This window comes from Xenopus tropicalis, chromosome 6 (assembly GCF_000004195.4).
Source record: "Xenopus tropicalis strain Nigerian chromosome 6, UCB_Xtro_10.0, whole genome shotgun sequence".
Taxonomy (NCBI): domain Eukaryota; kingdom Metazoa; phylum Chordata; class Amphibia; order Anura; family Pipidae; genus Xenopus; species Xenopus tropicalis.
In genome coordinates, this window is record NC_030682.2 from 97,150,560 (window position 1) to 97,176,974 (window position 26,415).

A 26,415-nucleotide genomic window follows, 5' to 3' on the forward strand; every position below is an offset into this window, starting at 1 on the left:
AGCAGCATCTCCCTCCCCCCCCCCTCCCTGTTGTATCCTTTGGTCGGTAAGTTCTCCCAATTGCATATTTTAAATATTTTCTTTGCAGGCTCCCTTTAAGTAAAAAAAAAAAAAAAAAAAAAGTTTTTCAAAGACTTAAATGTATTTCTGTATACTTTATATTTCGGTTTGTCACAGCAAATGGCGGGGGATAGTCCTTGGCCATTTAATTTCTGGTGGTGTTTGATGGTTTTCACATGCCCACTGCATTTGCAGTGGCCGGCATTCGTTAACAGTTATAAAAAAATGTTGTTGCGATGTTTGGTAAAGTTCGTATTACATGGCAAGGACTGTTTTCTCTGATGTTGTATTTTCTGTAATAAAGCTGTGGCCGAACTCCACCCACAAAAGCTATGGTGTCATTGTGTTTTTCTTGGCTAGGCGTTGCATGCAAGGGGGGCAATTTTGGTAGGGAGGGAATAAGTCTCCACAGTCTCAAGGTAAAATGCTTCCTTAATCTTAGTCCAAGAAACAAGCATATTAAAATGCAGTTTATTTACAGTATTTTCCCTGACATACATTTTCTACATAATAAAATACAGTGCAGTAAAAGGTGGGGTCATATTTTGTAATGCAAAAAATCCAAATACTTAAGTTATTGACTTACATGTAATGCTTTGCAATACAAAGAGTGGCTATGCACCATGCACTTAATTATAATTTCAGAACAAAATATGTCTTATTTCATTCTAAATGCTTCATATTTAATTTACATTACAATTTCTCACTCTTCAACATATCAAATGTGATCTGAAATGGAAAAAATGTATCAGTGAATAATCCATGGAAGTAGTTTAATTACTGCAAGTAAAACATTGATTAGGCACTATTCTCTTGGGTGATTTTGCAACACTTGAATTAAAAAGTTGTATTACTTAAAATGAAAATTACTTTGGCTATTTTGTATGCTTATTTTAAAAGTCAAGTTTGGGTAAAAGTTATTTTTTTTTATATTTATTTATCTTGCACATAAAAACAGCATTTGTTATATACTTTACATTATTTCCAGGATGAGAGATACTGACACTCTTTTTGTAAATTTCTTGCAAAGTCTGGGGAGGTGCAATTGTGTTTTGTTAAGGTAAGGGAATTTAACAAGCTCCAAAAGTGAATGTATGTATGTATATACCCTGCCTGCAAGGGCTTATAATCTATACAATAGGAATATATATATAAATATGTAACTGCTCCGAAATGCCAACCCATCACTTCGGCTTTCTGAAGTTGCGCAAAGTTTCCTCCTCCAAGCAACTTTACATGACTTCGGAAAGCCAAAGCGATGCATAGGCCTTTCCACTGGGGACTCCTATTGTTGCCTGTGGAAAGGCTTTTCAGAGCAATTAGTTGTCCACGATAGCAGAGATCTATTGTGGGTGACTAACTCACTCCTTGGGCCGTCAGCCTTACCGTTGCAGGGCAACAGTACATAATATATTAATTGTGTTGGGTTGAAAAACCCAACATACTGTTCTTCAACTTCAGCTTATTTTTCTGCTTCTTCTTCTTATTCCTAGCGCCCCCCCGTTTTCTAAATGCTACTCCTCCTACAGTTTTAGGGGTACAACACTCAAACTTTCCACACTTCTTCGCCCTATAGCAGAGCAGGTTGCTTGTGCTTTTCTAAGCATTCCCACCCTCTGTTAAATTTAAATTGTCCCCAAACTTTGCACAGTGGTTTCTACTATATAACTGTGGTCCATGGTTAGAAAAAACCAACAACAGATCAGATTTCATTCAGTGACTTCACGTTTTTCAACCCAACATGAAGTTTGTTCTCAAACTTCCCTTTCTAGTTACTTTGATAAACTTTTATTTTTTGGTGTTACTGTTCCTTTAATATTTGTAACAATATATATTTGCATTCTGTTTCCCAATCTAAACTATTATATAGTTTATAGCAGTGCTGTCCAACTGGCGGCCCGCGACCCCCCTCTGTGTGGCCCCCCACCTGTCTGGCTGCTTTGATGGCTTACCTTTGAGTAAGCATTAAATGGTATCAGTACTGAGATTAACTGGCCCCCTGCATGGTTCTCACCTCAGATTCAGGCTGTAATCCCTCTGTATTGTTTAAAAATGTAATCCCCTGTGTTTTTCACACCTTTTAGTTTCTGCATTGTTCACCCCCTGCAGTGTTCACACCTCAGGCTCAGACTGTAATCACTCCCATTGTTCACTTATTCACACCTCAGACATAGGTACTGTAGGCAGAGTATGGCACATACAGCCAGCATAGGGCAGGGAGGGTATGGCACACACAGGAAGGGTAGGACAGGCAGAGTATGGCACACACAGGCAGGGTAGGGCAGGCAGAGTATGGCACACACAGGAAGGGTAGGGCAGGCAGAGTATGGCACACACAGGCAGGGTAGGGCAGGCAGAGTATGGCACACAGAGGCAGCATAGGGAAGGCAGAGTATGGCACACACAGGCAGGTTAGGACAGGCAGAGTATGGCACACACAGACAGCATAGGACAGGCAGAGTGCTGCCTGTGTGTGCCATACTCTGCTTGCCCTATGCTGCTTGTGGGAGGTGAACCTGGCAGGGGTTTGTTGTGGGAGTTTGTTAGCAGTTGGAAATAGCCATTAAATGGTCCCAAAGGTGTGTAATTATGTACTGGGGTTGCTGTGCTATCCACAGGGGAGGAGGAGGCATATGGAATTTAAGGGTATATCTTAATATGACATAATTCTTTCACATATGAATGATGGTTGATATCCCCACAGTAAGGACCAAGCATTTGGGATTTTGCTGTGCTACCACCATTGTGATAAAATAGGTGTGGTTTGAATTGGGTGTGGTTTCAAAAAGGGGAGTGGTCAAAACTGGCTTCCATTAGCGGCCCTCCACCATGTATGCTAGAGAAATTCCGGCCCTCTGCACCATAGAAGTTGGACAGCACTGGTTTATAGTATACAAACGCTTATATTCACAAACAAACAATATAATAAAAAGATTCACATTGAAGACAATGGGCCCGATTCACTAAAGTCTGAAATAAGGAGTGCTATTTATAGCATGCGTTAAAAATCTCATCACTTCTTATTTTTCACTCGATTCACTAAAAGGACACTTGTCATAATTAAGAAGCGATGTTCTTGGCGTTATTTATCTTACGATGACATATTTTCAAGCAATATATTACGCAGTGCACAAGATATTACGCAGCGATCGATATTTTATGCAGAGCGCAATATATTACGCAGAGCGCAATATATTACGCACGTAACCATTACTTTCTGAAAACCACCATTTCCCTGAAAACTGGAGGATGCATCACTCTAGGGCCAACATATACTTGAAAAAATACGACTGCAAACTCCATGTTGTGTTGCCAATAGCTCACGAACCGCAATTTTCTTTAAGTACCGCCTGCCCCAAGTAGGGTTAATATTCACACAGATTAACACGATATTTTGCACGTTTAACGCTTCATATGTGTTTGTGAATCATGCGTTAGTACTATTTCTATTCGCTAATTAACGCAATGCGTTTTTTTTGTGCATGCGATATGTGGATTAACACATGCGAAATGACTTTGATGAATCAGTACTTAATTATTGCATGCTTTTTAATGAAAAAAACTATGCGATAAGCGTTATTGACCTTTAGTGAATCGGCCCCTATAACACTTATCGCATAGTTTTTTTCATTAAAATATGTCATCGTAAGATAAATAACGCCAAGAACATCGCTTCTTAATTAAGACAAGTGTCCTTTTAGTGAATCGAGCGAAAAATAAGAAGTGATAAGATTTTTAACGCATGCTATAAATAGCACTCCTTATTTCGGACTTAAGTGAATCGGGCCCAATGTGCTGATGATTGGCTCCAGTTTGCAAACTACTGCGTATGCATCTTGCAGCATAGATATATCCCCAATATTGTCATATTCCACACATATAAAATCAGATTTTCAGGTTGAAGTCTCTTGGTAATTATGCTAAACAGACTTTAAATAACTATTTTTTTATTGTTACAAAAACCAAGAAATCAGCAATTGAAAGGAAGTAGTAAGACAAGGAATATTATTCATAGTTGGGATATATAGAAAAAATGCATATACTGTTGCTATAGAAACTGGTTGCTTGATGGTTAAAGTGCTGAGTGCTTATTGTTTCAGCAAGGTGAATGCTACAATGTTAACAGCTAAGAAAAGTAACATAACTGATTTATTCATACCCAGATGACTCCGAACTGCTATAACTAAGAAAAACAATTTAACATTTTATTTATATCTGCAGATTATATCTTTCCTGTATTCTTAAAAACTGGTTTGTGCTCCAATAAAATCTAAATGTATTGCTTTTTGTTTGTTTTGCTCATAGCACACTGTTTTTATTTCTGTCCAACAAGCTAGATTTATCATTTCCACCCACAAAGCTTTAGTCAATACACTTGTCAGCAACAGGTAAAAGTTACACAGATCTTGCATGGCAGGTTTGGAACTTGGTAACTTCAAAGCAGCTCCCAGAAGGCAGCTACTGAAAGATTGCTTCTCTGCATTCACACTCTATAGCGCTTGGGAAAACAAGCAAAAATAACAGCATTTGACTGAACACTACTAAAAATCACTGCTCACTTAAACACGGCATCATGTGTAGAATCTGAGGTGTTTGATTGTCATTTAGTACATTATGTGAGATCTGAAAGATCACAGTCTTGATTTTATTGAATTATTTCAGTCAGTGAAGTGCCCTTTCTGTTGATGGACAAATGACACCTCCAAGGTAATTAGTCTTAAGTTTGCCCACATCTAGTGACCTATAGCAACTAATCAGATGCTTGCTTTCTGCTGACTGGTTAATACTGAATTCTAGATAAGTAGCAAACTTAAGACTATTTCTTACATTAGACTTGTGATAACGCCTCAATGAAGGATACAATTTTACAGGGATAGAGTTAGGGTCTCCTTACCCCTCCCATCCTGGCACTATTTGTGATGCCTCCAGGACACAAAATAAATCTTGAACTGAGCACTGTTTCTTGTCTTCAGGTATCTCCTATGTTTCAATAACATAAATAAGCAGTAAAAAAAAATTATGGATGTGGCTCTTATAAAATTAAAATGAATAACCCTAAATACAGGTTTAAGAGAATCATATTATTTAGATTTACAATTTTTTACTCTGACATATTTTTCTAATTCGTCTTTAAGTAAAATTGAAAGGCACAATTATAAATTTCATTTAAATTAATACACAAAATAATGAAACATATTTAAGGTAATTATATTGCCTAGATTTTTTTTTTTTTTGCTCTGACATATTTCTATCTTTGGGTGTAGTTTCCCTTTAGGTAGAAATGTAAAATTGATACTGGGCCTAATATATTAAGTGGATGTTAGTACATTATGCTAATAACTATTGATAAGGTAGTTCATTATCATACAGCTAGCTTATTTAGTCAGTCCGTATATGCAGTGCTTTAGAAGAAAGATCTCATGCTATTTATATTGTCCTGAAACTCCTTCAGGAACACTGTGTTCTTCCATGGATCGATGGTGATTGCCTTGTTATGAAAAGTCAGAAGTTATTCCCTGGTAAATGCTTGTAATATACCTTTGGAACTGGTCAGTTGTAACCAAGTGCATGTCTTTTCAATTGCCTAACATTTGGTAAAAAACTATAGTATGGCCTTTAGAGAAGAATGACAAAGTATTTACTGTAACATGGCAATAACTGCAAAATGAACAAATATATTAATTACCGGTACAAACTTTTATAAATATCTTACATTTGAAAGAGGATAATGAGGAGAATTAAATGCTATTATATGTTTAATAGAACAGAACAGTGTTGAATGCACCCAGTACTGAAAGATAAAATATGGTACAAATATACATTGACACAAACCAGTGCTTATGATGTGAAATTAGGTTGTTCTTAATGCATAATAAGTAGAATGTATCCCCTGTTGGTCAGGTATCTCCTTTTAAGTAAGATCCCAGATAACATTTCAAAACAAATTATTATCTTCAAACAATAATAGCACAATATTCTACAACAGACAATGGTACTTCAGCTCCAGTGGTAACAGAAAAAGTCATACATGTCTTGGTGGAACATTGCCAAATGCACCATTATTAATGCAACAATAGCTAATTGATCATAGGGCTCATATCTGAAAACTCATTTTACAGCCATGGCTTCATATTTTATAGTTAGCAAGTTACTAAAACTGATGCCAAAAGACAACAAATTAGTAACCTGTAAATCGTGTAATGCTACCGGGCTCTCTTCTGGGTTCTGCTCATACATAAACCACAGAAGAGGATAATGACAGTCACTAATAGTTATTTTTATCCATTCTCACGAAAAATGTTTAAAGGGCATTTTCTCATAAAAAAAATTTGAAAAAGGATAACCACCAAAATATGTTTTTATTTCTTTGGATAATGAATGAAAAGTAATTCTTAGACACTTTCTTATATGATGTATATTATAAATGACTTAAAATTTATTTTTTCATTATGCAAAAACTGTTGTTTTTGGGTGAACATTTCCTTAAACCGTTAAACCGTTAAATTTCTTTATAGTTATTTTGACTCCCAGTCCACACCTGCCCGTAGTAGCTCCATGCCTGCAAGTGTACGTTGGCTTGCTTGCCAGATAAATGCTGCTCAAAAATGCTGCTTAACTAAACATACTTTTAGACAAAGAACCCTGAGGATAATTTGAAAAATGCTTTAGAATTTGCAGGAAAACTCACTCTTAGGGAAAAAACAAGGGAAAAGGGCATTAAAAAGATTTTGACAACCTTAACTTTCAAAAATGTAAAAAGTATTTCTGCTTGTGAAAAATGCCAGATTTACCCAGATCGGTCCTTTGGCACATTTAGCAGGCCTTCCTTTGTCCCCATTCTTTGGCCTGAGCACTAAGGCTCAGGAGTAGCTCTGTGACTCCTGTTTTTGAGAATCCTTTCCTTGTCTTAGATTCCTAGCCTCTCCTGCCTTATTTTAGTACATTAGTTAGGGTTTGTGCTACCTTCCTCTTAGATCTTATCTAATCCAGGATCTCTTGCCCACTATCTCTTGCCTGAATGACTCATTATCTCTCTAACTCTGGAATTTTTCTTAAGTCATGAGGGGTTTCCCTTGACAGATCTTCACTAGTTTAATTTATATTAACTGTGCCCCTCTTTGTGTTATACCATATAAAGGACTGAATACAGCTATCATGTTATTTAAATAAATACAATCTTTGCAATTACGATCAAATGTAAAGGCTGTTTCACACACGTAACCAAAAGAAGCTTATAGACTTATCCTCCTCTCTTGAATCTTCTTTTTAATCTATATGCAAAGACTACAGAATGTTTGCTGGTGATTGAAATTTTAAGTATATGATTACACTTGGAACCTAAAGTGCTCTAAGAAATATCTAAGAAAGTTTTGAATTGTTTATGAATATTGTTTCAATTCAGAATAACATAGACACATTTTTAAATTGTTAATGAATGTCCACCTTTGTGATGTTTGATTACAGTGTAGTCTCACAAATCCAAACTTATGTAATAATCTGCATATGTAAAATAATAGTAAGGTGAACCTCCTAGTCCTGGTATGCTTGATGAATTCTCTTGTACCTTAAGTATGTAATTATGTTTTTGGTCGTCTTATGTTACAGCTTTGGACAGTTTCATAGAGGATTTAGATCCTACAGAGTATCCATGAAAATCAAATTTCCTTACTTGCATACAAATGAGAAGAGGGTCTTCTAGGGTTTCTGCCAGGCCTGGACTGGTAATCTGTGGATTCTGGCAAATGCCAGAGGGGCTGCTGTAAGATGCCATAGTCATTATTTAAGGGGCTATTTGAGCCTCTGTGTACTTAAAATGCCAGAGCCTTAATTCTCAGTCTGGACATTCTGGAAGGGGTAGGGGGTTTATAAAGCTGCATCCCATGATTGGCCAACTGTGTTTCAATCAGGCATATTGGCACATATATCAGTAAATATTGCCATTTTACATCTATTACCATTAAACACCATGTTGTGATGGGTTGTGTTCTCCCTTAGAGACCACCAGACAGAAAATAATACAACTCTGTCTGTATCATGAAAAAGAATGGGAAACACAGTACGGGCTGTTTTATGCAATGTATTTTTATTCAGACCTGCAATGGGAGTATAGTTTTTCTTTAGAATACAATATATACAGTAAGCTCCAAATAACAGAGGGGTTTGCAGGTGGCATAGAAATATCTACGTGAAACCAAGTTATGTTTCCTGTTATTAATATTCATTAAATTGCATAAATTCACCTTAGATTTAGTTGCAAGGAAAGCATTGTATTTAACAAAGAAAAATGCTGCCTTACTACACAAACAATCAGTGCTGTAGAAAGAGAAATGAGCTCATAGTAAAAGTAAAATATGTTCATTTAATTTGATTATATCTCTTTAAGAACAAGTAATGCTATTCCCCAGGCGAGCAGTGACTGTAACATAATCATAATGTTCCAAGCAATGCCTTTACCTGACACATAATTATAAATGAGAGCTAATAACTATCTGCACAAAATATAAAAATATCAGATACCCATGGCTTCTCCTGGGAATTAACTGTAGTGTAAATTAAGATGTTTTGTTCTTGCCATTTGGATGGATGTTTATTTGATGTCAATTGATTTCCAGCATGAAAATAAGACTGCGAGCCTTCAGCTTTAGTACACAGGAAACAAAACGAACCCAACATGAAATGCTGTCAGCAACCCAGTACAGTTCTAAGAATGTTACGGGGTTTGAATGCTATGTGATCATTTAAAGGCAGGTTTGTTGTATTGCTGGCGTTCTGCTGTGTCACTGACAGATCATACATCTGAATTTGTGAAACGTTATAGTTTACATTTATTTGGAAAGGGATGCTGCAAGATTTTCTGCTGTTGTTAACTGAGCCTCTGAGAGAATAAAAAGGCAAAAGTGCTTGTTACAATAATCCCTCCTATTTGGAGAATAACACATTATATTTTATCAGCCAAGGGTAATCTAAAAAATGTGCATTGTCTAATAGTAAATGGGACCAGGTATGAGTTTCTGTGACCATTCTCTAAGGTGCCCCTGAACCCATTCGTTTCTATATCTCCTGAATGCAGTTCATGGTTCCTTTTAAATTAGAAGCAAAGCCTGACTAACCTAACTTCTTTATTAAAAATATATTTTTTACACGACTGGCCACTATCCCTGCTCTTTTTTTTTTTACAATACAAGCTGCTGGCTGGTTAAAGATTTATGTGGATTCAGAATAAGCTCCTTGTTATAGTTTTTTGGGCTCTTGTTGTCCTGCTGGACAACTTAGCATTTCTCAAGTGCAGCACAGGGTGTAAAGTGTAAAAAAAATTGGTGCAGTTCACTATTTTCTCTGCACTTTGGATCCTGCGCTACTCAATAATTAAACATTTTCAATGGCTTTAAAAATGTAACTGCAATTTTACGCAGTATTTCTGCTCCTTTCCATTTTCTGGTTAGACTCTTGGAAGCCAGTTCTCCTCAAGGTCCATTAACCAACTGGATCCTGCTACAATGTTTCAGAAGAATGTAAACAGCCAGACAAATATAGCTTTCAGTAGCAATTGCATTAACAAATAACTTCAATGCCACTGAAATTAAAATATGTTGGATGAATAGGTTAGTTCTCACAGTCCATCTGAAAAACATCAGTACAGACTTGTCTGCCTAAAGTGAAGTTGCCCAAGGAGTAAAGCTTTGCAACAAAGGTACTTTTTAAACATCTGAATACAAGGAATTCCAGTTCTGATGTGTCATTCAGAATATGTTATTTATATACTATGGTATTCATGTGGATTATACTATGTGGATAAAACTGCAAATAATATATATGCTTTCCCAACCTCTGCCACTTTAAAATAACAGTTTTTACAAAATACAAAATACAGCAAATACAGTGCACAGTCCTACCGGCTTCCATATAAAAAATTATCTTCGGTGCTCTAGGTTGGGACGGATCAGGGATGGGCAGCAGGGGAAAACTGCCAAGCAATGCTTCCAGGCCAAAACTGCCTGAAAAGAACACTGTCTGGATAGAAGCAGCTCCTTCCTAGTTCCATTCAGTTCTTTTCACAAGGACCAAGCAAGCACTTTGCTTGATAGTATATCACTGGAAATTATTCCTGGATATTTAATTGGCTCATGGACCATTAATCATTATCATTAATATGGCAAATTGAATCTGTCAGAACCCACAGGATTGGTAACATAAGAAATTGACACAGGAAACAACGGGTTGAAATGTCAGTCTAAAAGATGCACAATACATCAGTATAAATATCTAAGGACAGTTCTCCCAGAAGGCAAACACTGTATATTGATCTATAATTCATGCATTAAATATGAGGGGGAATTCTAAAATCTGTGTATGTGTATATTAGTTACAAATTAAATCAAATATATGTGAAGGAGAATAAATAATGCAATGCTTAAGCAACACAGGAGGTAAGAATAGAGATAGCAAAAAATAATCTTATAGGCTTAGGATGTATTTAATCTTACTTTATTTAGTTCTAAACACCAAGTCTTGTGTTTGTTGGAAGATTTGATCTTGTGTGCACCTTGGCAGATTCAATGGTTCTGTGTGCAGGCACAAGTAGATTTTTTAAACCTAATGGATGGTTGGCCTGTGCTTATCCACAGGCTGACAATCCGCCTTGTGTGCCCTTGCCCTAAATGGCTTCTAGTGTTTTTGCTAAACACATTACCACTGGCATCACTGAGTGGCAGTGGATTTTTCATAAATAACCATGCGGATTAGTCCCAAAATTTTGTAATAGGCCTATGTGTGTATGATTAATGCAGGACTACCAGTACATTAAGGGAAGGAAGGCAGTGTTTGCAGACAATTCACACCAAGCATTTGATAAAAAACAAACAATATGACATAACGTGTCAGCAGCAGCAGGTACATACAGAGAGTCCCTAATTTATTATTTTGCATATTGGACCAATAGCTGCCTTTTTAATACATAAGGTTACAAAATATAGAAGCCATTCCAGTAGTCGCAGGATCTTATCATGTTATACATGTGACAGAAACAAACAAAAAGGAAGATTGTGAGAGCACGCCAAGTACAACATACAATGTAAGTGCAGCTGATCTGGCCAAATTAGCTACAAACGAGAGAGGATTGATTAATGCACATTCCATGGTCCCGTTTCACTAATAATTTTGTATCTGTGTAAGTGAGTATACTTTTAAACATGAGTTATAATCATAAAACTGACAAGCCACCATACCATGTCAAGATAAATCCTATATGGTGGTCCTAACTATTTACCCCTGGTCATTTCTCATAGGCTGGCACCTCCAGCCCTGTATTTAAGTCCACTGCCACCCTAAGCACTGTACCTAGGTACGGTGCTTAGGTGGCTATGTATAAATGCGGCCCTGGGAAACTCCCTGCATGGTAGCATTTCTTGGGATAAGCGTCTCCTGACCAAGGGACTGGTCTCATCTGGCTAAATTCTACCCCGCCATGAGCTTTTATAGGAGAGAGATTGCAAAAATTAAACATTAATTTTAATTTTGAAGTCTTTTGAAAAAACAGAATTTAATTTTACAAAGCATGAAAAAGTGTCCTTTTTTAAAATCAATAAAACCTTGGTAAAGAAAGGTTTTAGAAAACGCTTGCTGCTGGGTTTATATGGCTGACTCCTGAGTGCACTGGCAGAGTTCTGGTGGTTACCATATCAATTGCTATACTGCACGTTAATGGTCCTGGATAGCCTCAAGAGATCCCTGGGAAATCCTTTAAGATAGTGCTCAGAGGAAAAGTATGGTGGTGCATGTTTAAGCGCAGTCCCAGCCCTGGGTACAAGGTTAGCAAATGCCAGTTGTGCCTAACAAGTTGGCTTCCACCATTCCACTGTAAAGCACTGAAAAGCAGACTTCCCTTTGTTAATCGCTATTGCATACAAGTAAAATCATTTTTAGATGTAAGAGGAAAATTCACTGTGGTAAAAATGGAAATCCACAGATTAGAAGCCTATGTACTAAGTTAATGAGTTAATAATTAACGTCTGTTTGGTACAGTACTAGCCCAAAGCTGCACCAGTGTTAGTGCATATAGGTCCTGGAATTAAATTCTTTTATTTCAGAATTACAACATATTTAGTTACAACTATTGGCACTTTGAGGGCAGCATTTATTTTATCCTCTTTTATTAATAATGGATACTCACAGTACTCCTATATATAAATAATCATATTCCTCTTTGTGTAAATTGCTTCTTATTCTTGTGATGATTTATAAAGAATTAAAAAGCATACATATACCTATTTTGGTTCATGCCTTTGTATCCCTAGCTCTTGCATTATTATCAACATTTTTCTTGGAGCTTTCAGAAAAAGAAAAGCGAAAAATAGATGGAGAAAATCTACAGCAACGTTACTTAGAAACCAGATCTACTCAAACTGCATGACTCCCATCCTACATTGTGTGCTCTGGCTGCCTAGCAGCTACAGCAGATATTACTCCATAAAGATCCCACTACCTGACAGACTTACTGCTATGCTCAAGTCTAATCTCTCTGATCCACAAGTTTGCCCTTGTAAAAGCCTTGACAATTAACTGAACTAACTTTGATACTACAATTTTCGCTTGCTCTGTCCCCTGTATTATTTTGGCCATCTACCCTGCGAGTTTACCACACTAAATATGTTATACATTATCTTAAATGTCTACACATCATCATGCACACAATCCTATTTTATTTTAACACAAGCATAAATAATGTTTTGTGACTTTTTGTCACTCAAGGTGGTTCATATTGCATTTATATATTTTGAGGTTTGTGCATATTAGATTTGCATCTGCAAAGCTTGCAGATCTCTCCCATTCGCCCAGTCAGTGATAAGCATCTTTATCCAGTAGTACTGTAAATAAAAATGAACACATAAAGAGTAGTTAACCATACATTGTGCCCTATGAGACTTTTGTTCTAATCCTGAGTGTACATTTACAATAACAGGTTTTTTTTACTAGCACTTATGTGAAAAATAGGGCATGCATACATCCATGCAAGCACAATTTTATATATTCCTTATAAGCACAATTCAGCACTTCTTATTTTGCTCAAATGATAAAACTATCTGCTTTCTCATCCCACTCTAGGGTGAAGCACATCCATTATAAACCACCATGTTCATTGGTTACTTATACAATATACTATATTTTTCATATTTCTCACTAAAAATTGAAAATCTAACTATATACAACAGCCAAAGAAAACAGGCTCATGAAATTGATTTGATGAAATAAAAGAGAAATTAAATAAAAAAAAGTGTAAAGGGTAATTCGTGTCACTTGTGTCTAATTACGTAAAGAAAATATGAGATGTTTCCCCAAAACACTATTAACTGATGGGTGATATGGGATGGTGCAATGGTACAAATTTTTTTAACTTTCATTGCTCTACCCTCTTTGCCCCACATTTTTTCTAGGCATGCACCGAATCCAGGATTCAGTTTGGGAATTCGCCAAGATGCGGCCTTCTTCAGCAGGATTCAGCTGAACCCATTGCTCTGGCCAATCCAAATCCTTTAAAATCACGTGACTTTTTGGCACATAAAAGCGGAAGTTGAAAATTTTTCACCATGCACAAAGCACTTTTTTCTTAACTCTCCGTATCCTAATTTGCATATGCAAATTAGTATTTGGATTCCGTTCGGTATCTGTTGAAATCTTTCTCAAAGGAATTGGGGTTCGGCCGGATCCTAAAATAGTGTATTTGGTGCATCCCTAATTTTTTCCAACTAATAAATTCATTTTCTATCATCATTTTATTATTATAATATAATATATTATATAATATAGGAATGTCCTCAAGGAAGATACCCCTACACAATAAAGAAAATAAAGTCTTATACCTAGCGTGGAGAGACATGCAGAAAGCATGTGTAAAGAGAATGGTATAGTGATGTGCTCCCTACCCATAAAGTCTTAACTCACACCCGAACCCGTGGCCACTGTAGGACCCACATCCAACTCTCACCAAGTCTTTCTGCTTTGTACACTACTTCTGCACACACCTTAGGTTCCAAGACAGGGAAAGTTCAGGATCACAAGAAGAGTGTACTTCCCCAGTCTGACCCATACCCACCACAAACCTTCAATGGTCGCCCAAATTTCAATTCTAGCTAGCTTGACCTCAGGATAAATTTGCGAGACCTGCGGGTTACAAGATACCTCAGGGTGGTTTATTACCTCACACATTATGCTCTTTGCATTAGGGTATAAAGACAAGTATTATGCATTAAAAGGAAAAAATGTTTCAGAGGAATTTTTTTCTTCCTGGTAATTCTCAGAAGAAATGGTAATTCTCAGATATCTCAGAGATATCATTAAAAAAAATAAGTGAATTGACAACTTAAATGGTTATGAGAGGCTGTATCTTGCCTGAATGTGCAGTCCCTGGGACAATTTACATCCACAGCAGCTAGGTAAGTTACAGGAAGGAGAGACCCATGGGGGACTACAATTTCTGTTCATGTTATTAATATTATTACTAATCTATGTGCTTAGCTTTTTTATTCCATTTTCATTCTAACATTTAGCCACAAAATATATGGAAACTCTTCTTATTTACATAATCTTTATTCTCTAAATTGCTATAAATTCTATGGCACATTTTATCCTGATTATTCAGGCACAATTAGACACTGCCCCAGACATCTATGCCCTGAGTCTTAAAGGAAAAGGAAAGGTTAAGTCACTTGGGGGTGCCAAAATGTTAGGTACCCCCAAGTGACTTAAATCGCTTACAATTGTAACTAATAAGCTAAACAGGTCTCTTAGGGGAACTCTCAGCTTAAAGGGCAATTTCACCTTTTTCAGCAAAACTGTAATAACACATAAAACAGGACCCCAAAACCCCCCAGAAATGTGTTCAAGCTTTAAATAACCTGCCAAATGTAGTTAAATGGGAGTGGTATTTAGGGGGTGTGGTCGCAAAAATGGGCGTGGTCAAAATTATTTTTGTCCTTACCTTGTACCCCGAGCTGGTGCCCCCAGGCCCGGATTTGTGGAGAGGCCACAAAGGCCTGGGCCTAGGGCGGCAGAAGTTTAGGGGCGGCATGCCGCCCCGCCGCAAGAAAAATTTTAAATTTGGCTCCCTTACGGAGCAGTCGGGACCTCTCCCCACTGCTCCATATGGGAGTTTAAAGGAGCACATGCGCACTGGTGGGGTCGCTTTCGCACATGCGCACTGGGGGGGCGCGCTTTCACGCATGCGCACTGTGGGGGGAGGGGGCGACCAACAGGGGCGGCCTCGGGGCGCCCTAAACAGAAATCCGTCCCTGGGTGCCCCTGTTAGGAGAAAACAGCACCAGCCTGGGGTACCTGTAGCAAATGCTTCCTCTTTCTTCTGCCGGCGAAATCCCTGGGCCCGGTACATGCGTCGTAGAGTGAAAAGCCGACTTTGTTGCTAAAGTTCGGCTTTTCACTCTACTGCGCATGCGCACGCGTGAAGCAGGAAGCGTTCGCAGCTACCCCGGGCTGGTGCTGTTCTCTCCTAACAGGGGCACCAGCCAGGGGTAACATTTTGGCACCCTAAGTGACTTAGCCTTTCCTTCTCCTTTAAAGCAGTCAATAGAGTTCCTTCTAACAGCAAGTGCCTTGCTGTTTGAACCCATTCTCTATCAACTTTTCTGATCTGAGCTTTACCATGTGCATACCCCCAAACTGTCCCGATTTTAACAGCTCAAGCCGCAGTCCCAGATTCTTACTGAAAAGTCCCTCATTTCCCTTTGATCTCCTGCACTGAAGCTAAAATAGATACTAATTTAATCAAAAGTAGCTTTTGGCAGAGAGCCCAGAAATCTTAGGGAGCGTCACCTGCACTTAGAAACATTGTTTCTCACTTTTAATTAAATAAGTGGGCTTTTAGCAGAGAGCCCAGAAAGGTAAAAAGCCCCACCTGCACCAAGATACAATTGTAATTAATAAGCTAAACAGGTCTCTTGGGGGAACTGAGACTTGCAGCTTAAAGGGCAATTTCACCTTTTTTTTTTAGCAAAACTGTAATAACACATAAAACAGGACCCAAAACCCCCCCAGAAATGTGTTCAAACTTTAAATAACCTGCCAAATGTAGTCAAATGGGAGTGGTATTTAAGGGGTGTGGCCACAAAAATGGGCGAGGTCAAAATAATTTTGTCTCTCTTTCCATTTTCGAAATGTTGGGAGGTATGCATGTGTGGTAGTAATCACAGGGTGTGGCGCAAACTGAAGAGTAATCCAGAAACATACAATCAACTGCACAGGCTCACTGGTACTTCATGACAGGGCTGTAGATTAATCTTTGAGTTTAAATATCAGAATAGAGCAAAGTGAGTATCATCTGCAGCCTGCTAAGTAACTGAGCTATATACAAAGGAAAAAAAGAAAGAGAAGAAGTTAAAATGAGGAAGAAGGGAAGAGAATAGGGAAGAAGAAGGGAAAGGGTAGACGATAAAAGCAAAAGACAAAGATAAGTGGTGGCAAACAAAAAATAGGAATTTTGTGTGAATAAATGCAAAATGTTTTCTGACCTGAGCATACAGTTTTCAAAAAATTGCATGCAAAATGTTTACATGTTTTTGTACAAATGATACCAATAATATAAGTAACAGTGCCTCAGTATTTAGTAATTTATGCCCACTATTTAATTTGCCTTATTCTCCACTTGCACTGGCATTAATTCCAAAAGAATTTGAGAATCCATATTTAGTCCTGCAGTTATTTGGAGGATCTCAGAGAGTGTCTTGTGATGTTGCAACATAATTTGTCTTTATCCTTTTTCAGTGTTCCACAACATATTCTGTTGAAGCAAAGCTATGCAAATCTGCAAATAGTGTATGAAAATCTCTACTGTGTGCATTTGACTTCTCCCTTAGATCCTTTTAATTTATTGCAATATGGTGCACTGATTTCAAGAACTTGGAAGAACTTTTACAAACAGCAACCATAACGCTAAGAGGACTAGACCATATCATTCAGTAATGTTCCAGTATACGTTAGTACGGACACAATTTACCACTTATTTAGATTGTGTATAGGGTTGCCACCTCACCCCTTCCATATTGTCCACATATTAAATCCATATCCTGCATGGCTAATTAGCACTTAATTTTCATGCACACTGCATGGCTGCACATAGAATGCATCTTAATTACTTGCTAATTAGCCATGCGTGCTGAGTGCAAGAAAAAGCATATATTGCATTTAAATGCTTTTTTTTTAAAAAATGCAGCTATGTGCATTTCAAATGCAACCCTCTATTCTACTGAATTATAAATGTGCCTCAAGAGCAAGAAATGCAGCATGTTGCTTCTACAAAAACGCAATCAAACACAAATGGAGTCAAATGCAACTCTGAACGCTTGTGAGTACAACCAGGCAAAATATTATGGAATCAATAAGCAAATGCGTTTAGGTGTGCTCAAACATGCATCTCAAATGTATACATACATTTCAATATCATATGTTTAATAGATTGTATAAACAGAGTAAAAATTAGTTATTATTTTTTACCTAACACTACAGCCAAACAACATGGTTGTAAAAAAAAATATGTTGCACTGACAAAGCACACAAATAAACTATTTATATATTAAGCACTATAAGAAAAAGTAATAAACCATTTTGTAATAAAAGACTAATTAAGCATCTATTACAGTGGATTAGAGACAGTTCCCATTTATAGGGAACCCCATTATGGCTAAGTGACTCCATCAGCTTATCAATCATTTTTATTAACCTAAAGAATGTGTACTGAAGCAATGTTTGATTTAAAAGCTCGGCTGTCTGCAGTTGTCAAGGTCTAGTGTCAATACCTCTGAGCTAGCATGGACCCTCAAGAAATTACCATCATTTAGCCATTTTACAAATGATATTTGACATTCAACTTGAATGTAGTACCTACAATGAAAAAGCTATTCACTTGGAACATGATGGATACATATTGTAACTCAATGCTGCTCTCAGAGATATTTAATTGTGTGGCTCTGCTCAAGAATGCATTAGGCGTTCCCACTTCTTTATCAGAAGAAAAACAAAAACATTACTGATCACTTTTAAAATTAACCCAGTCATATATTAGCTTCTTGTTTTATTTAATTTATACCCATATTCATCATGATCTACTTATGCTTATTCATATATAGGTATTAGCTTCAAAGTATGTGGCACACAACATTTTTTTCTTTTTATTAGTATTTATATATACATCCTCTTTACTGTGCCATACTTTTCACTGGCACAGCTCATAATACCTGGCACCCATTACTGGCATCCAGAAACCAGTAGCTATACTGGCATGATCATGCACAGGTCAAAAGTTGCGTCTGAAATGGGTTCAACTATGGGAATACTTTCTACATGCTAATATCTACCTAACAGCTAATTGGTTACAGCCCCAACCAATTAAAATATAAAAGAGCAGTGTTTCCCAAAGTGTAGGGGCTTGTCTCCTTGGGGGGGGTTTGGAGTAGTGGGGGACTCAGGACTCAGTCTGCCAGACAGTTATGGGCTTATTTATCAGTTTTCAAATTTGTGAATTTGAGTTTGTTCTTCTAAATCTATTAATCTCTCATATCGAATGCTCGCTTATTTATTAATTTGATAAACTCGAGAGAATAAAAGGAATTGAATACTCTAATTTTCGAGTTTCAAACTCGAATAAAACTCACAAACTCAAATTGCTTAAGTTTGCCTTGGACAACTCCCACTGACTTTTATAAAAACTCACAAACTTTTATATGGCGAAGTTTTACAATTACGTTTTCAAACCAAACTCGAATTTGAGTTTTAATAAAACTCAAACTGAGAAAAAAACTAGACCACTGGTAAATCATCCTTTTAGAGTAAAAAAAAAGTGGGGAGAGTGGCCATTTGATCAACCCAGAAACTCATCTTAAAGGTCAGTTAGGGTGAATGTGGGGTGAATATGTCCTTGAGATTCTTGGAACTAAGTCTAAATGACCAATATATTTCTATAGCTGTACTAATTTCATGAGAGGGCTTATAGTTAATGGTCTTCATAGTCTTGGCAAAATCTATGCAGTGAAGACAACAAAGGCAAAAAAATAATAAAACACATTCTCCCATTCCAATGTGCTTAAAAAAGAGCAGCCCCAATGCTTGCTAACAACAAAAGAACAACACGCTTTCATTTTTTTTAGAATATTGTCCAGCCAAGTATATTTGAACAAAACACACCAGAATGCAAATGTTCCTAATTTAAAATAACCAATAGCATCACAGGATAAATGAAAAATGGCTACCAACAAAAACATCATTTATCATCAGAGAAATTGATGCGGACAAATGGAGTGAAAACCAAACAAAAATGTGAAATAGACTTATTTTCTGTTGTCTGTTTCCCTAAACTGGAACATATGTGTTCCAGGCTGGCTTAAGCAGCAGGATTCAGGGGTACAAGTGTCTCTTCTTCAATCACAATATCATCTTCCTTTTAAGAAATGGATCATTTAAATGTCCACCCACTAAAAGTCCATTACATCTTCCAGGCACAGAAAAATGTCACTCTGCTCAAGTAGACAGCTTTCTGATCATTTAATGGTGCAGTTAACTGAATTTTCTAACTGATTTTTAAACCTTAAAGCAAATGTACCAAATAATGAAGGATCCTAATGAGCCTCTTCCTATTTAATCAGTGGTCTTAGCTGCCTTCCTGCTACTGGTTTTTAAGAGGCACAATGACATATACTGTAGTTTAGTATGAGATTAGTTACTCCAAAATCATTACCTCAGTGAAGTGCAATGGAACGGAAAATGCATTACACCACATATTAGTAACAGTATACTAAAATATAGGTATTTGTTCTGCCCACATCTAAATTGGATTTCATCCTATAGGTTTGCAGAGAGCCATAAATTACATTTGGCCCATTTAAAACTAGATAAGTACTAAATCACTTGTCTTTGCCGTATCTGTTATCTTCTATGCAACTGTGGGTTCATATAGAATTTGAACGACAACCCTCAATATTATATAATTGCTTATTTATATGAGATATATAATACTAATGTCACCAGGGAATTTTGCCCAGAGGTTGCCAAGACAGGGGGTCCACCACCAGACTTTTCATCTAGTATAACTTTTGCCAATAGCAACCCCAATTTAATCAACTGGAAGAGCTCTGTAGCATAGTTTTTTATGGTTCTTTTCCATTTTTTCATTTTACCTTTCTACTGAAAAATGTATTATTAGGGATTCTTTCCAACACAAAGTTAATATCTTTAATGATGATTTTTCTTCTATCACGGCTTTTGGTCCAAGACAGCACACCAGGGGATCAGTAAGTACAGACCATTTCTACATTGCCTTCCTTACATTGATGTTCACCTGCTTGAGGGTAGTTCTGTCAATTATCATTGATGTTCACCTGATTGAGGGTAGTTCTATCTCAAATGTATTGGGGCAGAAGGGCCCACCAATGGAAATTTTGCCCTGGGCCCACTGGTACCTTAACGCGGCCCTGAATGTCACAAGGAAATTTTCAGCAGTGTATTTAAGTTGCCTGAAAAGGACCCATGATTACTACCCTCGGTTCCCATTCATTTGAATAGAAAGGTGTGAGTGCACATCACATCATATAGGGACAGAGCAATCCCAGTTAATAGAACCTGCAGGTGGTGATCATAGTCAGTTTTCAGCCAGTGTGATATTAGCCTCAGGCTAATGGTACCCAAACTTTTAAACCAACTCTGCCCTCTGGAGAGACAAGAGTGATGGCCAAAACATCCTGTCTGCCTGTTTCCACTCTGAATACTATTGAATGTACAGCATCATGTCTGACACACAAAAAGTGACATGTGGCGACAAAACTCTCCATGGGTGTTGTTTTGGTGACAGGGGCATTTTGACCACTGCTGCCAAGAAAAACAACAGTAGCGTTCAACATACCCCCTATGCCATTAGTTTTAGAACATGTAAAGCAAACACATTGATCAGCCAGATGCTTGTGTGTAAGTTGTTAGTAATACAAATATTGGAATGCTATACCAATATCTATGAGGTCCTGGATGCTACAGATAAAGGCTCTTTCTCTTTCTCTCTCTCTCTCTATATATATATTTGTGTTAGTTTGTTATAACTGTAATTACTTGCCAACAAGACAAGCATTTGTGTGTGAGAGTTGAACCCTTTGGGAAAGATCCCCATGGTACCAAGAGAGCGCATCTGTCAAGAAGATTTACTTCTATAGGATCACAAGTTGGACATAGTTGCTCTCTACCATATCCAGCAAGATTCCCACAGCGATTAGATTTAAACGATTCCCATCAATCACATAAAATAATAGCCCATCAAAGCAGCAAAAATGATAGATACAGTCATTCAGTGCCCCTCACAGCCAGGGGGTGTGTAAAGCTGCTCTGGGTACAGACATGGGTTAGCAATGTGGGAACAAGAGGCAAGGTACCATGTCCTCCCCTCTCCTGAACAAGCCTCACACCTAGGGCTCCATACCCAACTCCATAACAAGGATTTATTTACAGCACAGCAGAGACCAATATCACTACCAGGTACAAAATCAACTACATGGCACCGCACTGTATATCATATACACACTGGCATTATTAACTCATTCTCACACATGAACAGGTAGATAGTAGAAGTTGTACATGCAGTATATAAGCTCCCAGACCCACACACACATATGCCCCTATGCCACCCCTATGCCTATACAAACATAATTCAGTTCTCTACACGCAGCAATGAGTTAGAGAGGAGAATACCCAGTCACAGGCAAGTGCCAGGCTACTTCAGGACCGTCCCACATAAGAGAGAGGCGCTACAGGTAAGTAGGAACAGTAACTTACCGCAGGTTTGTATTGTCACATGCGCGGATAGTGCAAGCCCCTGCTGAAGTGAATTTGCTCGCACACACACTGCTCCTCAGCCAGCAATACAGCGGCACAGCTACACCGGGCTACACAGGGAAGCCTGCTCCCGCCCCCGGCACCGCCCCTCTGTGCCGTCTCACTGGGGAAGCACCGAGCAGCGCTATCGGGTGGGACTTTAGGCGTGGGGAATCAGTAGGCTCCATGCCCCAGGTAAGTGCCCTGTACGGCTGAGGTAGGCGCTATCCTGACACAGTTACTTTGGGGATGTTTTTATTTGCGCGCTTGTATGGACACTAGGAAGAGTGGGGGCGATATTAGTGTACCTGAGCTGTGGGAATACATGGGGCCATAACCAGAGTGACGCTCGCTCTAATACAGGTCCTGCCACTGCCCGTTACACCTGTATACTGCGGGACTGTAAAGGCGGGATATGCAACCAACACTAGCCATAGCGACAATCATGTACAGGGGATTGGAAAATAAATTGGATCAGGATATAAGGACTCCCTGAAAAGTTCCGTGTTCATTTAATGCATTTAGCACGGACCAAGCGCACTTACACAGGTCATGGCACTACTAGGGAACTTGTATTTTAAGAATAACGCACATATCATTTTTAATACACAAATTTCACTCAAGTTTCAGTGGGTCATGTGATAGAAATGACATGTTATTACTAAGCACTGTTAATAAGGATATTATTTACAGGAGAATACACAAGAATACTTGTGTATTATAAGGATAGAATTTACACAATAGTCATGGCTCTTAAGATTTATACTACATATAAAATATGCTTATTTGGGGTGCACCAGGAAGCATACCCTTTAGCAGATGAATAATTCACATATTCTAGTTTCTATTCTATATTCTATTTACAAATAGGGTGCAGTATACAATTCTGCTTTATTTATTGTGCTTTATGTTTTGCTTCCTGGCATGTCTGACAATAGTGCTGGTGTACAAGTGGATCAGTACATCTTCCCTGTCCATAACTATTAAGAAACCAGAAGGCCATTTAAAGTCTCTTTGTCAGGTACAAAAAGAATCTCCTGTAGTGTAACTTTTTTAATAGCTCAGTCCTCTGGCATAACTATAGAAGAAATAGACCCCACAGTTGCGGGGGAGAGGGGCCTGGACCAAAAGGTCTGCTTCCTCTATAGTTTGGAAACAAATGTAAAAAATAGTTTAAAAAATCCCCCTCCCCAGCTGCACTTCCCCAAACTGCAGAAGGGGAGCAGGGACACAGGCAGTGGGCAGGCGCAATAAAGCACAGAGTGGCTATACACTGAGCCCATCTGGGGGCCCGGCGCAGCTCAGTCCTACTTTATAGGTAATAAACCCAAAAAACTAATTCTGGTGCTTTAATTAAAGTGCTCTTATAAATACTCTTGCAATTAATTTAAGATAAAACACTTTTAAAATTCAAGATAAAATCAGCTTTATACTAGTAAATTGGACATCACCTCCATTTAAGCCTTGCTGTCCTATCACCCTGAGACTTCAAGACTTCACTGTGCATACAACTCGCTTATTCCTTTTGGGTTTTACAACTGTTCAAGTAAAGCTGTTTCCTCCAGCACAGCTTTCTGACTTCCCTCATGCTTGCACTGGCAGGCATTGGCTGCTGTTTTATGTGGACCCAAAGCCCTAGCTTACAGTACCTTTGCAAGGCAAGTGTGCTTTTCTTGGGTAAGTAAGTAAGAGTATTAGGCCCATGTCAGATCACTGGCTTAGAAATGCTAGGCTGCAAGAAGCAGCTCTTTTCCTCTAGCTGTCAGGACAGCTGTAAAATTTCAAGGGAATCAGCAAGCGATGTGCATATTTAATTAACCTTCGGCCACTTGCAAACCAGCCATGTAAGAGAACTCCTGTGCCAGAAGCCCCATTTAACACCATAAAGCTGCTAATATCTTGATAAAAAAAGAAAGAAAAATAAATGAAATGTCATAAGTGCTTAGATTACAAAAATGCTTTTGAGCAAGTTAGTGTAATTTAATATTTGGGTGTATTTTAAATTTTTTATAACTAGTTTGCTCATCTTAGACTTGTGTTTATTGTCACTGTTCTGGAAATCTCCAGATATATGGTACAGTAACTCACACCCCCACACAAACAGGTAGCTATTGGCATTATTTTAAAGGGGATTTAAGTTAACAAAAATAAATTGATATAAACATGCACCCCTTAATGCACTAGCACTTGAGTGGTGGGCCACTCTTGATGAGCACCCTAGGCAACTCAGTTGGTAATGTTGATCCCCCTGTGCAAGTGCACATGCGGCAAGGGCCAGGGAGGTGGGACAAAATGAGTGGGCAGTGGAGGAATGCTCTTCAGATGGATCCTGTGCAGAATTTTGAGGTAGCAGAAAGAAGAGGTATGCCTAGCACCCTCACTGTTGTGCCATAGGCACATGCCTCTTCTGCCTACCCATCATTCCAGCCCTAATAATTTGGGACACTGAATGTTCTGGCACTCAGATAAGAGGAGAATCACTGGTGATAGTTCCTATCATGTTGATTTTAAACCATTGTATGCCCAACTTAAGTGCAATACGGTTCCCAGCTTTCATCAATCATTGTGGCTTTATAAATGAATCTGCTATTTCTGGACTACTGCTTCCACTACTGCCAGCCTAATAGTTGAGACAAGAAGATGAACAGCGTTTTCATGATGCAGCGTAAGTTTCAATGGTTTTAATAAACCAGAGCAAAGTGCAACATTCAGATGCAAATCACCATGTTTTTACAGTATAATAGTCAGTACCTATTTTGTTCACAGATGGGGTTGCTTCCAGTGCTCCGTGTCAGTATTGTGCAACTTGGAGTGTAGGCACAATACTTTAAAGGAGAACTTAAGCCTAATTAAGGAATTAAGAAAAGTTGCACATTGTGTTTTGGGGTTCTGTACCAGCCCAAGGCAACCACAGTCCTTTAGCAAGGAAAATCAGAGTCTTCGACGATGCCCCCTGTAGCGTCCCATATTATTTTCTGACTATTCATTGTATGTACTCTGTGCTGCTTTTAGTTACTGAGCTTAGGGACCCACTCACAATATACTCTATATATACAGAATATAAAAAAAGGTTTCATTTTTGCCATTATTGGTTCCTTAATGTTATTTGTAATCAAAGTATCAGCCTGTCCCTTGCTGTTCTCTGCTCTTCTGGCTCTGACTATTAAAACAATGTAGCAGAAGTCAGCTGATTATAATGTGTATAATTTAGTACCCTTTCTATGATAGTGTTTTCAGTGCTTTTATCCCTGATCCGCTATACGAGCATATGATAAAAACCCATTTTCTGACTGGTTCACCCTGTACAAATTTATTTTCCCAAGAGTTTAAAAAATAACGTGCAACATTTTATTATATATAAAAAATCTTTCTATTTTTGAAAATCAGTTGTGAATCAGTTTTGCTGCATGCTGTACATTTTCTTGTTATAACAGCAGCAGGCATTGTTAAATAAGACTTATGATTTCCATTGACATGTTCATCATTTTCATTACATTGCTAGTCACATAATGTCTTTCTCTCCCCAGGAACAACTTTACGTTATTATTAGTCAAAGCATGAACGTTCTTAGCAGTTTGCTGGTTTGCATTATATCTCTAATGTACTGTGGCTCTGTGTATGTTAGAAGAGATAAAATGACTTGATCTCTTATGCTGAGTCTATTTACAGTCTCTGTTTCCAACACAAAATATATTATAGTTTGCTTTTTGGGAAGAAGACTTTTTGCAAGTGGCTGCATTTTCCAGGATGTCAACAACCTTGTGGTCTTGTTTTTTGGATTAGAGTATTCATTTTGTTAAGAATTGTACCACTGTTCCTCTAACTGGAGGAATCCAAATAATCCAGAGCTGACTCCAAATATCAATATATATTATGTCATACCCTACAAAAATTATAATGTTGTGACCAAACACAATTCACCATCACAATAGTAAACCATGCCTTTATTTGTTAAAAAACACAGCTCTGTCCATTCATTGGCAGATGTAACCTAACGTGTATGTGTGTTTTGGTTCATTTGTGAGCACAGTACTTAATACTAGAGGGCGGACTTTAGTACTTACATTTTCTGAATGGGATTGTCCAATGGCACATACCACTAGAAAAGCAGAATTTTTTTCATATGAAACATATGGGCTGTATTATGTCATATGTTTAATAGTGATCTGCTGGGGGTAGGGTAATTTGATTTACTGCCTTCACCTTCTACCATAACTGCTGTAAAGAACCAGGAAGAAGGAAAATGGAACACTTCTGCACTGAGGAATAAAGGATTGGCTATACTATTCTCAGCTGCTCCCCAGAGATCCTGAAACTGCCTCTTACTTGCATTGGTATCACCTTCAATAACATGTGCAAGTGCATTTTGGGCGATAGTCAGCACTCAACGTGTAAAGGTGCCTATACATCTTAAAGGAGAAAGAAAGATAAAAACTAAGTAAGCTTTATCAGAAAGGTCTATGTAAATACAGCCATAAGCACTTACAGAAACGCTGCAATGAC

The 26,415-nt window shown here is 38.0% G+C and overlaps 1 protein-coding gene across 1 annotated transcript in view; it reads right to left on the reverse strand.

Moving 5' to 3' along the window:
* kcng2 (potassium channel, voltage gated modifier subfamily G, member 2) overlaps positions 1-21,981 on the reverse strand; it is a 69,643-nt gene extending 47,662 nt beyond the window's left edge. Inside the window, exon 1 of the mRNA XM_018094819.2 lies at positions 21,874-21,981. The gene's annotated coding sequence lies outside the window, so the exon portion shown is untranslated. The remainder of the gene's footprint in view (positions 1-21,873) is intronic.
* Between the last annotated feature and the right edge of the window lie 4,434 nt (positions 21,982-26,415).